Genomic DNA, 15,315 nt, shown 5'->3' with positions numbered 1-15,315 from the left:
CCATAGATAGGAGTTGACCTCGTCCGGACTAAGGAATCTTAAAATTGTCTGATTGCAAAGGAAGGACGTAGGTATTATGATGATTAGATTATAGGTTGAATGCCATACAAACACAAAAAGAGTAGAAAACGGGTCAAGGAACACGTTAATTGAGTAGGTGAACGACGAATCTGTAGTTGGGTGTGACGAAAATCAAAATTTCAATATTTGGCAATCATGGAGTCGACATGTTAAGCCAAAGTAAGATAGGGTGACATGATTTTGAAATTTATCCCTGAGCTGTGTATGTCACCTTGAGTTATATTTGTTTTTAGTTGGATTTATTTGCACATCAGACATTTAGATATCTAAAGCATAATAATATCTCATAATTGTAATTAATCGTGAGTTAATGACTGCGATATTTTAGTGGATATATGCAAAGAACTATGAAACAAAAACGCCTATTTTGATGCACACCATGTCATTTGACGATGCTAGTGATAGTGTTAATTATTAAGTTCTGACAGAAGTATCAAAAATGTCACATGACATTTGAGTTAGCGTGTAAATATCAAGTTACAGGTTCGAATCCCTCCGTGGGCATAAATGTTTGGAGGCTTGAAGTGGCTGCTTCAAAAAGTTCCATGTTTGGTTTCTAGAGCAAGATTTTCTCATTATGTAAATAGCAGGCATAAAAAAATTAAAGTTAGGAAAGGACCTCGAAATTGATCCGACTAGAATTTGAAATAAAATAAAGACTCTAGTTGTTCGTTCAATAGCAAAAGTTTGCTTCTAGATAATCGACGCTATCCTCCTGTATTTCTTTTAATCATATTGCATTTGAAGCATTTGCAACTGTTGCAAATGCTTCAATATAATGTTAACTGTTGTAGCATCTGATCATTAAAAAATCTAATTTATGAGAGAGTCCAACCACATAATTGTCCGTGCCAGGGATCGATAACTCAGGATTCGTCTGTTAAAAGGCCTAGAAAACGTTCCTCCATTCTTCGACTAGAACTGAGCCATTACGGATCATTCTTCGGACAGTTTGGAAACCTTGCCACAAGGCTAAACAGACACCTGATATTCACTAAAAAAAAGCATAAATAAATAAATATATTAATATTTTAGTTTTTTTTGGATCTTTACTCAAAATGCGTAATCTTTTAGATTCATTTCTGTCTGTTCTTCATTCCCTATGCATGCTATTTTTGGACTCGAGCTAGATGGATTTTATTGTAATTTGATTTTTGGAATCCTTATAAAAATCTCTTGGAACCATTCCACTTGGGCCTTTTGTACAAAAGATAAAAATGTGTAACTGGATGGGATTTATTTATTAGTATTCGGGAATTAAGATGCACACTAAAAGTTGTCCATGTGGTTCATTGAGTACTTGCAATTTCGGTTCCACTTGGACAATTTAACATGACAAAATTCAAGTTCCCATTTCTCAGCTTGCTTTTGGCGCAGTCGGAATTTTGCAGAAGTAACACCATTTTATAGGGCTATTTGAAAAACTTAAATTTACGAGTATAGACGACACCTTGAGAACTCTAGCGAATATCAACAATCGAAATGTAACCCTGAACAGTTATAAATTGTAATTATTTCTGAGTCTGCCATTGAATACAGTATATATTTAATTAAACAAATTATGATACTAATGATTTTCGTTGTTAAATATGTCCTAGGTTAAGTGTAGAACCAATAAACTCAACCAGTGGATCATATTTTTTCAATCAAAGGGAACTGATTTGGTTTACAAAATATTTGAAATTTTTTCACTATTTGAAATAATAATAGTGAAAGATGGCATACTCGTCCTTTGACTGGAAAAGACCTGGGTTCGATTATGGTCATGAATCGAACCCAGATAACAGTTAGCTATCTTACGAAGGTACTGGCAGAATTTTTAAACCAGAAACTCGGAATTTTCCTCAGAAAAACAAACTGGCCACAGAATATATAATTTACATACAAAAATACTGTTCAGGGTGGCGTAGCAGGAAGTGGATCATAGTCTTCCGGGACGATTCCTGGGATACCATGAAGGTATTATATAAGTTAATAATACTTTTTTTCCCCTTTTATTTTTGTATATGCTAAAACACGTGATTATATTGAAAAACACACCTTCCTGTGATTGTATGAAATAATTTTTTCTTACTCTTTTCTTATTAAATCTGTTTTGATTTCTCAACTGGTCAATAATGAAAATGAAAATTATGTTGTACTTAAATGCATTTTCGGCGTACTTTTTAAGAACAGAAATTTTCTATAATACACTCTTCCATTCATGATAACAATCAGTGACACTCCTATCGTAGCTACAAACGTGACCTTCTTAGTTTTATTCGAAGCAACAGAAATCATTATCAGCTTCGATAACTTTAGAAGAACGACGATAATAGATGGGAGTGTCAAAATTCTCTCCACGTGCTGGTACATACGCCCCTCTTGAAAAGTCCTTATCAGAAACATTTTGAAAGAGAACACCAGTGCTTAACTGCCAAGGTGATAACCAACAATCGCGACATTTTGTTACTCCCCCCTTGGCAAAACAGGGTTAATGTCTCTTCAACAGACTGTTTGTGTTTGGCGTGGAACTGTCATAAAAACTATTATAAAAGAAATATAATGACATATAAACCACTCAATTTCTTGAGTGGTTTATATGTCATTATATTTCTTTTCGAAAGGTGCTTTTTATTAGGAGCAATATTTGAATCTTCCCTTTATGTGTTAGGCTTAATAGCCTTTAACTATTAAGCCTTTAATGTGCTACGTTCGTATTTTAATGTTTTACGTTCGTATTAATTAGGTGGTCAATTCTATTGTTATAGTCTGCTACATCAACCAATTAATTATATCCTCTGGATATAATAAATGTCAATTAATTATATCCAGAGGATATAATTAATTGACATGTCTGTATGTAATATGTCTGTATTTCGAGATTAAAAACCCGACTTACCCCAAGGAAAAACCCTGCTTTTTCCTTGGGTAAAAGACAAAAAAAATTTAGTCTCAGCTAACTTTTTTGAGAGATCAATAACCAGTTAATCTCCACTTTTACCTTCACCAATAGCTGGCTGAAAACTATTAATGATCCTAAGGCATCAGGGCAGGAGATTACGGCAGACAACTGCCGCCATCGCATGGTCACTAGTCCTAACACCTATTATTGTCTAAAATAGGATGAGTTCTAAGGTGGATTTTCTTGTTTACCGGAATTAAAATCTCGAGTTTCGAGGAAGAAAAAACTTGTCCGTGACAAAGATCGACTAACTTGGAACCGACTGAAAAAAATGCTTAGAAAAAGTTCCTCAAGTCGGCCACTAGAATAGAAGGATTTTTCTTCGGTCACCTAGCCACTTTCACAAGACTATACATGCATCCCCTGAACTGTATTATACAATATTAATGTCCGAATACGAAAAGTAGCAAAGGTTCAGTTTTGCGAAACACTACAGAGCACTGCTGTGATTTTGGAGATGGAATAGGAAACAAAGTTATTCCAGGAGAACAGCATGTGAAATGGAGGCTAGTGGTGTATTGAGGTTTTATGACAATAAAAGTCTTATATCTCTTAGTTCTGGTTAGACTGTAAAAATTCGAAGTTCGCGTGAAACGAAAATTGTCATTAATTTACTCTTTTCCCGACGTTTCTCTATCGAACTAAAATATGTATACTACGGATGTAAAACTCTCCTTTCTTGATTGATACTGCGTAGTAGTTTCATAGGTCAGCCTTCTGTTTGTAGTTCATTGAGTGGCCACTGGTGGCGCTGCTCGTTAACAAGCGTGACTCATCGTTAGTGTGCAAGCTTCTCATTAGAATTTCTAATTTGCTTTAAAATATTGATTGAGGTATTTAAGTTTGAGATATTAGATATTTAAGTTTCTTAAATCCGTTATGAATGCAATTTCTTAAAAATGTTCTTTGATGGATGAAAGAAACTTTTAAAGTGCTGATTTTCTCAAAGCTCGCCAGTCAAAGAAAGAAATATTTTTTATAATAATTTTCGTAATGATGTCTTTAATTATGTTCTTGTATATGGATCTGGCAAAAACAGACCAGAAAAGCCGACTTAGTTTTACTTTCTAATTTTTTTTTTTTTTAATATTTGATGTTCAATTTGTCTTTAAAAACTCTGCTGTCTTTACCAGCCTTCCATTTGTTTGATGTCCTGAACAATAACAATGCACTAGAATTCCCGGATGATCACGTTCTTTTAAAAAAATGGCACAAACGACTCTTGTATGTTATCTTAGCATTTTTGCTATTCGTAGCAACAACAACATGCAGATATGTTTTTTTAATTGTTTCTGGCATAATATGCTAGCAACTTTTTATTATTTTTTCTTGCAAAGGTAAAAATACTTAAAAATTCGCTTTATAAAAATGTCAAAGTTAATTTCATGCTTTTAATTGCATTTTTTAGTAATGTGTGAGAATTACACACACACACACACACACACACTTTTGGAACGTTTTATACCAGAATGATTCAACCTCCTTATTTTTAAGTGAAATTGAAATACCTTTCAGATGTATTCCGATAAAAAAAAATTATTAAAATTTATTGTTTATCAAATGACATGGGATAAATCATATTTCATTCATGTTAAGGAAAATATTTATGGACTTAACTGAAGGTCACCAGTGATTATTTTAACTGAAGGCAACTGGTGATTATTTTTGATTTATACCAAAAATAAAATAAAATAACAATAACAATAAAAATTAAAATAAATAATAATAAAAAATTAAATAAATAATAAAAAATTAAAAAAAAAGTAAAATAAATATTAAAAAAATTAAAATAAAAATAAATAATAATAACAATTAAAGAATAAATAATAATAAAAATAAAAAGTAAAATAAATAATAATAAAAAATATAAAATTATAAAAATAATAATAATAAAAGTAAAATAAATAATAATAATAATAATAATAATAATAATAAAAATAAATAATACTAACAATTAAAAAATAAATAGTAATAAAAATAAAAAGTAAAATAAATAATAATAAAAATAAAAAGTAAAATAAATAATAATAAAAAATATAAAATTATAAATTTTATAATCTTTATAAAATTATAAAAATAATAATAAAATAAATAACAATAATTAAAATTAAAATAAATAATTAGAATTAGAATAAATAATAATAAAATTAATTAATTAATCAATTAAATGTTCATTGTTGAATGCTATAGCTTCTCAAGACGTCCTTTCCTTAATCGCTATTCCCAGAATATAACATCATATTATTCAGACGTATCCTAAGAATAAATGGAACATTTTCCATATAGAGTAAATGAAATTATATAGTATAACGCATACTTAAGTTGTAAATCAGCTATTAAAATTTAAGAAAATGACACTAAGACATATTGATGCAAAATTATGTGTTAAACAAAATGTACACTATCTACACTCTTTTTCATCATTTGCATGGTTTACATTTTAAAGGAAAGTCGAATTAAACCTGATATCATAATTGCAAACTTAGAGTCATCTTACTTCTTTACTTTATGTCGATGATGTTATCATCATCTTAGGTGGCATCTTCGTATTGAAGGTTCGCAATTATGGATTTATCCATAATACAACACCGGGGCTTAAACATGCACAGGGGCCGCGCCCAAGACTCAAGTGCAGGGGAAAGGTTCGCTATATATTTTTGAGTGTTAAATCAGTTTGTTCACGGGGCCGGTTTGCCTGTTCTGAGGGACGAAAAACCCCAGTTTCGGGGTGAAAAAATCCTCTACCTCCGTATGAGACTGGCTAACTCACCTTTAATCGAAAGAGACCAGATAAAGGTTCCTCACGTCATGAACGGAAATAAAACTCCGGTCTTTCCGACCAAAGGGCTTCGTCTATACTGACTGAGACGATGACGTCATACTCTTAAAGTCTTCAGTTTAGCAAGAAACAGTCTCAATGGAGAACCTGTAGAACAAGTAAAGTACTAAATTACTATTTAGGGCTCAATTTTTAGTGAAGAAGGCAAATTAAATAATTGGAAGTAGAGAATAGAGTAACAAATTTGGTGTGGTGGAGAGCCAGTTTAATAAATGTATATGGAATAAGAGAGAGAGAGAGAGAGAGAGAGAGAGAGAGAGAGATTAGCCAAATCACTAAACTATTAGTGCACAACACAGTTTACAAACCGATTTGAACTTAGAAATTTGGATTAGAAATAAAACAGTTGATGAAAATTAGTAACTACCGGTACGAGAGAAAAATTACTACAGTGAATAGAGGGCGTCATTGGCAGCATCATATAAAAAAACGAAGACATTAGTGAGGAATTTGACATTCTTTACATCCAAGAATGGAAAAGCTTAGAAAACAGGTATTTAGTTCCAGAATGCATCAAAGAAAAAAAAAAGGAAAAGATACAGAGACGGACCAAGGTCCAGGTGGATTTTGGTGTTAAAGTGGCTTATAAGATATGACCATACTGCACACCTAAAAGTAATGGATTAACTTGCACGAGGACAATGTTAACAGGACGCTAGTAATAATCACGTAGTAGTATCATGGTATCTTGTACAAGCTTTAAGGGTATAGGGAATTTGGCAATGGTGATGAGAAAATCTATAGAGCAGTAATCAGAAAATAGGGAAACATTCTTTCAAGAGGCAAATTAAAACAGAGCCAATAAAAATTTTGTTTTAAAATGTCCAAATTATTATTCTTATTTTTCTTCAGGCAGAAGATGTTGTGTCAGTCCCATCAGTCGCAAATACAGTAAACGCGAATTAATTGCTCTATCAATGGCATCAATACAATACCTTTATGGCAGAAAACCAGGGAATTTAGTTGCCAAATTAGAGGCATTTGAGGAGTTTGTATACGAACTGTAAGAAAAGAAAAATTCTGCCCATCTAAAACTGTCTAGGAATAACTTCACCGAAACCTTGATGCAGGGAGATAACACTAAAAATCGCATTACACCACTTCTGTATCAGTGTGCATGTGTGCATAAGTTCAGTGAAATGTGAAATATTTATGTAATTTCATTAGTTCACGTCTTTAGATAACTGTTATTTGCTGGTATTTTGTCCTTTGAGAAACACAAAATCAATATCATGATTAATAAAATCAGTCAATATTTGCCTCAACATCATTAATCTTTGGTAAATAAAAATTCTCTCTCTCTCTTTCTCTCATCTTCTGTTACTTTTATATTAGCATATGTATCAAAACCTCTTTTGTGCAGTGAGCTACACTGGCTAAGAATTTTAATAATTACATTTACTTTTCAAAGTTTGTTATTATCAGTAACGGGGAGTAACAGTAATCAAACAATATGTCAGAATAACAATAGCAATTTTTATCAATCACACATTCGTTATTAGTAATCTGAACCTCGTTATTTCGTAAAAGAACCTTTCAATCAATACATATGTGAAAGATAGATAGTTCTTATCATTATATGGTAACTAACAGAAAACCAAAAGTATTTTTTCTATTATTACATAATTCTCAACCCACTCGAGACTTCCAATAAGCGGGCTGGTGGCATCACACCGCACGACAAAAATATCTTCTAACAAAGGACTTGCATAAACATAAGTTTCATGATAAGATACAAACCCACAGTTACTGAAAGAAATTATATAATCCCTTTTGGTTCAGCAAGCTATAGAAACAAATATTATTAATATTTTTATCATTCAGACACTTTAATTTTTTTTAATAATGAAAAATAGTTAAATGTTTAATGAATATAAAGCATTCGTTTCTAATGTATGTTCAATCTCACGTACAAGCAAATCGGTTTTCAGAACACAAGCAATTTACAGACAAAATATACTGTTGGTTGTGGTCATGAGCGGTAGATGGCGTTGATTGTAGTTGTGTGTAGTAGGGAAGATGGTTAGATATGTATGTAGAGGACCAGAGTTAAACGCCCTTCCGCGATGAGTCCTTGGACTCCTTCGAAGTTTCATGTAATAATAATAATAATAATAATAATACAATTAGAATCTCTGATTAAGCAGACTCTGATTAAATTTGGAATTCAGTTTTTTTTTTTTTTTCAGTTTGATTTGTTTGTCTTAATTTAAGTCTCTCCCTCTCATTCATTTTTTTTTTTCTTTTTCTTTCCACCTTACTCAGAAAAGTTTCCTCAATTCTTTTTTTTTTTTTTTTTTCCCTTACTACGTGTCAAAACTATTTTAGAATTCGTTTATTAACAATACCTTTAACGCTGGTTTTTGTTTTATCTGATTAATAATACTTGTTTCATCGAAATTGATGTTGAGTTTAACGCCGCCTGGCGTTGGAAACAGCAACCAATTTCAATCAGCCTGTTGAATTAATGAATTGTTGTCTCATTACGCATTGCTGATGGACTATACTAAAGAGCTGGAAGCTTCCCAAGTTTAGCATTCTAATAATTATTTATACGCTAATAAATAATTGTTTAATATCCCCAGAAATTTGTCATTGTTGTAAAGAATATTTTTTAAAATAAAATCTAAAAATATTAATTTAATATATTAAATTACTTTTGTTAAATTACATTTTAATAATACACCTTTTTGTATTTTAAAATAATGTTATTGAAAAAAGAGATTAGTGCATGCATTTACTCGTGAATTGAAGGAGGGATTCATTCAATCCAATACCCTTGGAGGGTAATGGATGGCAATGCTGTAGCCAATGAAGTTCTAACTGAGGCTCGACTATTGCTGTTACCCTCCTGCCATGATCAGAGCTTTAATAGCTCAATAACACCTTATCCCTACACTGTCCTCTACAGATAACGGGGAAGATGAAAAGCATTCTTGCTTCGCCCCTTTAAGCCAGTCCTTATAAGGACTCGTCAATTGTTTATTTATATTTATAATAACTTTTCTCAAAATAACTGAGTTCATGTTAGTAAAATGAACACAACAAAGTGAGATACAATAATAGAAACTGAGGAATCATAGTCGTTGGCAACATCTTTTGACAGTTTGCTCCAAGATTCATTGTCAATCCCAGTAATGAATACGATGCCTATTCTTAATACTGTTGAGTTAATTGAAACTCACTCAAATAACATAGAATCAGGGCTAAGTACAGATAGCCAAATATTAGTTCCTTGTTCTGTATCACCTGAATTATCTACTTCTCTTCAAGTTGCACAAAGTATGATAAAAGATATCGAACCTGGTGTCTCACTCTTATTACTTGGAGCTGCAGTTTCACCTTGTGCCAGTTCTTCACATCAAGACAGTAGATCCATGATGATGATGATGTCTTGGGATACATCCAGGCCTACTGCTGTTATGCCAAACATTCCTAAAATACATGATCAGCAGCTTCCATTACAGGATCAGAATGTTGCTCAAGAGAAGGAAAATGGGTCAGTTAATTATCCTTGGATATCCTCGTCAGAACATCATTGTGAGGACTGCTGTAGATGCTGCGCGACTAAAAATATCCAGAGACATAATATGAAACAACATGAAAATGACAGACAGGAATATATATTGGATATGGACATGAAAGCAGAGTTGATGATGATGAAGCAAGCGAAACTGCATGCGAAATGAGATGAAAAGAATTAGAGACATACATGGAAGAGTGAATAAGAGCAGAAGGAAAGATGGGCATGCGAAAGATATATCGAATGAATCGAAAGTGTTTCTCTATGGGGATTCCATTATTAGAGGTGTGGTGAATGAGAAGATGAATAAGGTTTGTTTTCCTGGTGGTAGAATGGAGAGAGTGATTAAAGCGTTGGACGTGAGGAATAAGAGAGCACAAGAGTTGGTGGTTGTAGTAGGAACAAATGATTTGGATGGGAAGAAGGAAAATGCCAGATTGGATATAAGGAGAGTAAAAGATAACAGTGTGGTAGGAAAGGTAGTCAGCGTGTTGCCAAGGTATGATAGTGATGAATTGAGGAGGCGAGCAAAGATTATGAATGATATATTAGCGCAGTTATGTGAGGAGAATGAAGTGCATTTTGTGAATGTGTGGAAGGAATTTGAGGGACGGATGGAATTGTATAAAGAAGATGGGCTGCATTTAAATGGTTTTGGTGAGTCTGCTGGAGAGATTGTTACTGGCAGGAGAAGTAATGACTGTAATGAATATATCTGAGGTGGTTTTCGAAGTGATATGAAAGAGCAAAAAAGTAGGGTAGGGAGAGGTATTTGTTCACTTGCAAATGGGGAGGTGAATATTATGAATGAAGTAAATGAGAGAGTGAAGGTACAACACGAACAGGGAAACGGGGGGAGTCAGGGTGGACGGGGAGAAACTTTATGAAACATGCGGGTGCTGAATTCAGAAGTGAATGTGTAAGCGGACAAACAGATTGAGATGGCCTGGGATGGGTGGGAAGAGTTTAGGTGTGAGGAAAGTTGTAGAATTGGTTGGTAATATAGAGGAAGTGACAGGGGAAGGTATTGAAGAGTCACATCGCAGGAGTGATGTTCTTAGGACTTGTAGAAGCAGTAATGATTTCTTATGCTTATTCACTAATGCTAGAAGTATTCGAAATATGGGGAACGAAATTGTTGCTTTGCTCGAGTCTGTTCGCCCCAAAATCGTTGGTATAAGTGAGACGTGGTTAGATGACGATGACATCCTGACAGGAATAGAGATGAACGGATATGATATTTTTCGTGAAGATAGACAGGGAAGAAAGGGAGGAGGAGTACTGTTAATGGTAGCAGATGAGTTGTGCCCATCTAAGGTGGAATTTCAAGGTGCAAATAGTGGTCACGGTTTTGAGGCCGTATGGTGTGAGGTACAGGATGAAATATTTAGTTGGGTGTTGTTATAGACCTGGTAATATGGAGGGTAATGAGAAGGAAATGTATAAGCAAATTGGCCTAGCTAGCAAGAAACGAGTTATCATTATGGGCGACTTTAATTATGGTAATATAGACTGGAAGCAAGAGACTGCATCTGGGGATAAAGAAAATGAATTTTTGGAGGATGGGATTGATTGGTGAAAACGGAGGATATAGTTGAGATATTTAGTGAGCAATTTCTAAAGGTATTTCATTCTTGTGAATGTGGCATCATGCAGAACTTGAAAGCAGTGGGAAAGGAGGAGGAGGAGGAACTGTTAGTAAGTGAACAGGAGGTATATGAGGAATTGAATAGACTTGATGTAAATAAGGCTGTGGGACTTGATGCTAATTCACCACGTGTCTTGAGGGAATGTGCCAGAGAGTTAACAACAGCTTTTGTATATCTTTTCAACACGAGTCTCTCACTGGGTCAAGTTCCAAAAGAGTGGAAAGAGGGTAAAATTGTTCCAATTCATAAGGGAGGTGATAAGAGTAAGGCTTGGGTTAGACCAGTCTGTGTGTCTGGAGTTGTGGTCAAAGTATTAGAGAAGTTAGTTAGGAATAAGATTCAAAATTGGGTTGACAACAGAAAAATACTCTTTGGCGGCCAGCATGGATTTACTAAAGGAAAATCGTGCTTTAGCAACCTTCTTACTTTTTATAATAAAGTGACAAATGCGTTGGATAAGGGTATTGTATATACAGTGCTATATTTAGATTTTGCAAAGGCGTTTGGTAAATTGCCACATGACAAGCTGGTAATTAAATTGGAAAGGATGGGTCTGAGCAGTAGATTGGTTCGCTGGATTGGATATTGGCTGTCTGATAGGTATCAGCGAGGTGTCTATGGAGAAACGATATCCCAGAAGAGGAAAGTTACTAGTAGTGTACCTCTGTTTTGGGTCCATTGCTGTTTAATTTGTATGTAAATGATATCTGGAGAGGTCTGAATGGTGATGTGCAGTTGTTTGCAGATGATGCAAAGTTGGGAAGGGCTATCAGGAGTAGTGTGGATGCTGCAGCTTTGCAAGAGGACTTGAATACACTGGCTGAATGGGTAAATTGGTGGGGATGTCAATTCAATGTTTCAAAGTGGAAGGTTTTGAAATTTGGGAAGCAGAGATGGGATGTAAAGTACACAATCGATGCAAATATCTTGGAAGAGGTAGAGGAAATGAGAGATCTGGGAGTGATTGTAGACAAGGGCCTAAAATTTCGGGGACATGTTACTAAAATAGTGAAGACAACACAGCGGATAATGGGAATGATGCGGAGGACATTGACTTGTAGAAGTAAGGATGTTATGGTTCCTTTGTATAAGGCTTTGATCAGGCCACATATGGATTACTGTGCACAGATCTGGTCACCTGGTTTTCAAAAAGATGAAATTGCGTTGGAAAAAGTTCAGAGGCGATTGACTGGTTTCTGGTCTCTGGAATGTAGAGTATGAAGTCAGATTGATAAAATGCACTTTGCAGAAATTGCTGGATAGAAGGAGGAGGGGGGATATGATTGAGACATATACGTTGTTAAGTGGTTATTACCAGATTAACCTCGGGGAGGTTTTGCACAGAATGGGTGAGGATAGCAGGAGAACAAAAGGTCATTCCTGGAAGCTGTATAAGGAGGGTGTGAACAAGGGAGTGAGGAGCAAGTTTTTTGCATGGAGAGCGGTGAGTGATTGGAATGCTTTGCCCGAGAGTGTGGTGTGTGCAGAGACAGTGAATATATTTAAGGCACAGTATGATAAACTGTGTGTATAACAGTGGACCTCCCACGATGAGTCTTTGACTCCATGGAGGTTTTTATAATAATAATGGCATTTTGCTTATTATTATTATTACACTCATTTTAACACTGCCAAAGACAATAATATTAGACATTTTCACCTAGATATAGATATAAATCTGGATGTAGTTTTTTAACAACGGAAAAAGTGTACCGAAGTTCATTACAATTTTGGTTTATTTTTGCAGTTTTAAAAATTGAATTCCGTGTCATAAATTTTCTAGATTTAGAAGTCAATGAAATATTATCAGTTGTTGTTACTATCACTCACTGTCTATTTTTATTCTTCTTAATTCTATGAAAGAACATTGAGGAGGGTGTATGTATATGTATGTTGCATGTTGCGTGATCTTAGTACTTAATTGATTATCACATTTATAAAAGTTATCAAAAAAAAGAAAGAAAGAAAAACTAAAAAAAAAATGGAAATCTCATGTTTATTTGTCGACTTAAAGAAGAATACTATTCATTTTATGGGAGGTATCAAACACCTTCAATAAGTAAACATGAATTGGATTATAAAAGGAATAAAGTTAGGGACAGTAAATAGAAATAAATTAACATTTTAACAGAATATTGTTTCAGAAAATTTGGAGATTAAAAAAAAAAGAAGAAGAAATTTGAGATTTTAAACATCACTGCAAATGATTCATAAAATAATTAAAATTAGACCACAAAAATTTATGATGATATATTAAGTAAATAAAATTAGAAAACTAAAACTAAAAACTAAAAAAGCGAAAATAAATATATGATTTAGTAATACATAAACTATAAAATAAAAAATAATAATAAATGTAATAAGATAAACAAATTAAAGCCACCCAAGTTTAATAATAATAATAAGAAGAAGAATTAGTTAATGCACATTTGATATAATAGGCATTCTAGCATCAAATTCCGAGTATCTGATAGAAATTGGGCTATTACTCAAATAGTATGACATAATGCAAATTATTCAATGTGTAAAACCACTGGCAGCGACCACATCAATAATCAAATATATGATTATTTGAGATGGGGGTCATTGGATGACTCGAAGCCGGGCAAATCTCAGATAATATGCTCGATAGCTTAACGTGTTAAGAAATGCTGTCTAACTGCACTGGGGATGCCTGTAATGGTTCCTGTCTGAGTACTCAGGAGACAGGCACCAATTACAAGAAGGGCTGGGAAGGCCGACCGAGGGCTATGTTGACCAGAACAGGACGCTAGTTTATATCCCATTAAACACAAACCATAGCGCAAATACAAATACACATACGCATTCTATATCAGCAACTGAAGTGGAAATCGATACTTAAACGTCGCTTACGCAGCGTGTATATGCAAAATACTTGGGCACGTGCGTCACCTAGAACAGTGCTTCCCAAACTTTTGGATGTCAGGGCCTCCCTTTGGAAAAATTAAAATATTATACGGCTCCCCTCGAAAAAAAAAATCGTAATATAGACATATGTGATTATAATATTTATTGTATTTATATTCAATACAAAACATACACAGCGAATATTGCAAAAATCAAATGCAAATATTACATTTTTAGCATCTTGCATATATATTTGACATGGCACATTATCTCATGTTTTTATATAGATAGATCTATTGTTATTGTACATTTGCAGTACAAGCACATGAAACGTAAAACGATTAGTAATAAAGAAAGAATTAAAAACATAAGATAAGTTTAATAACAAATTAATGTGATAAATGTTTCAATACTGCTACACAAAAAGTCAGTATCAGGTGAAATATTTGAAACTGCAATTCTTAGATTTCTGCTTTGAAATGAAACTTATATGAATAAGCATATATTTACTAATATTCATTAAGCGCCGAAATACGCACGAAGCAAAATTTGTGACCCAACATCAATGTGTGATTTTGTCCATTAAAATATAAAAAATAACAAAAAAGAAATAATAAATAATAAAAATTAAATACGTTTCTTTTAAGATAAAAAAAATCTACTTCGTCTTAAAACATTTTAAATTTGTTTTCATTATTTCACGGCCCCCTCAACAAAACCTACGGTCCTCAAGGGGACTGCGGCCCACAGTTTGGGAAGCGCTGACCTAGAACATACCACGTGTTCTAGGTAACTGTTTAAGAATGTTGCTGGTCAGTAATCTTCAATAGTGTTGATTACAATGGGAATAACAAAGGATCTTTCGGAGTTCGATAAAGGGCTTATGTAGTGCCCGTCTGGACGGAGATACGATTTTGAAAACAGCAGAACTAACTGGTTTCTCAAAAGGTGAAATATCCAAGGTGTTTAATCAGTGTAAAAATAACTCACATTACTTGTCGAAGGAGGCATAACTGTGGTCCACTTTTGTGCTTTTTTTATATTTTTACTACAAGGAGGAGTGGGTGGGTAGTTTAGATGTTTTATTTATTTATATTTGACTTGATATTCTAATATTTTTTATTTACTTTTATTTTTTTGCGATTTAATTCTGATGTTTATTTATTTATAATTTATTTGTTTATTTATTTTGATTTATTTGTTCTTTTGAAAGGGAAATTGTCAAAATAACGTTCTTTTCATTATTTAAAAATACAGATAGAAGTACACGTTGCATACAGACTTTTATTGGGTCTGGATTCTAAAAGCTTATTAAAACTTGGTAATCTTAGTGGGGTGTATTTATCCTTGCACTTTGACCAAGAGAGGTGGTTTGTCGCCAACAGCGAATCATTTGATGAGAGCGTTGTAA

The sequence above is a fragment of the Typopeltis vanoorti genome, chromosome 14, assembly GCF_054136105.1.
Source record: "Typopeltis vanoorti isolate ZY-2024b chromosome 14, IOZ_Tvanoo_1.0, whole genome shotgun sequence".
NCBI classification, from domain to species: domain Eukaryota; kingdom Metazoa; phylum Arthropoda; class Arachnida; order Uropygi; family Thelyphonidae; genus Typopeltis; species Typopeltis vanoorti.
The sequence above is the reverse complement of the archived record's forward strand: the minus strand, read 5'-3'. Positions refer to the sequence as shown.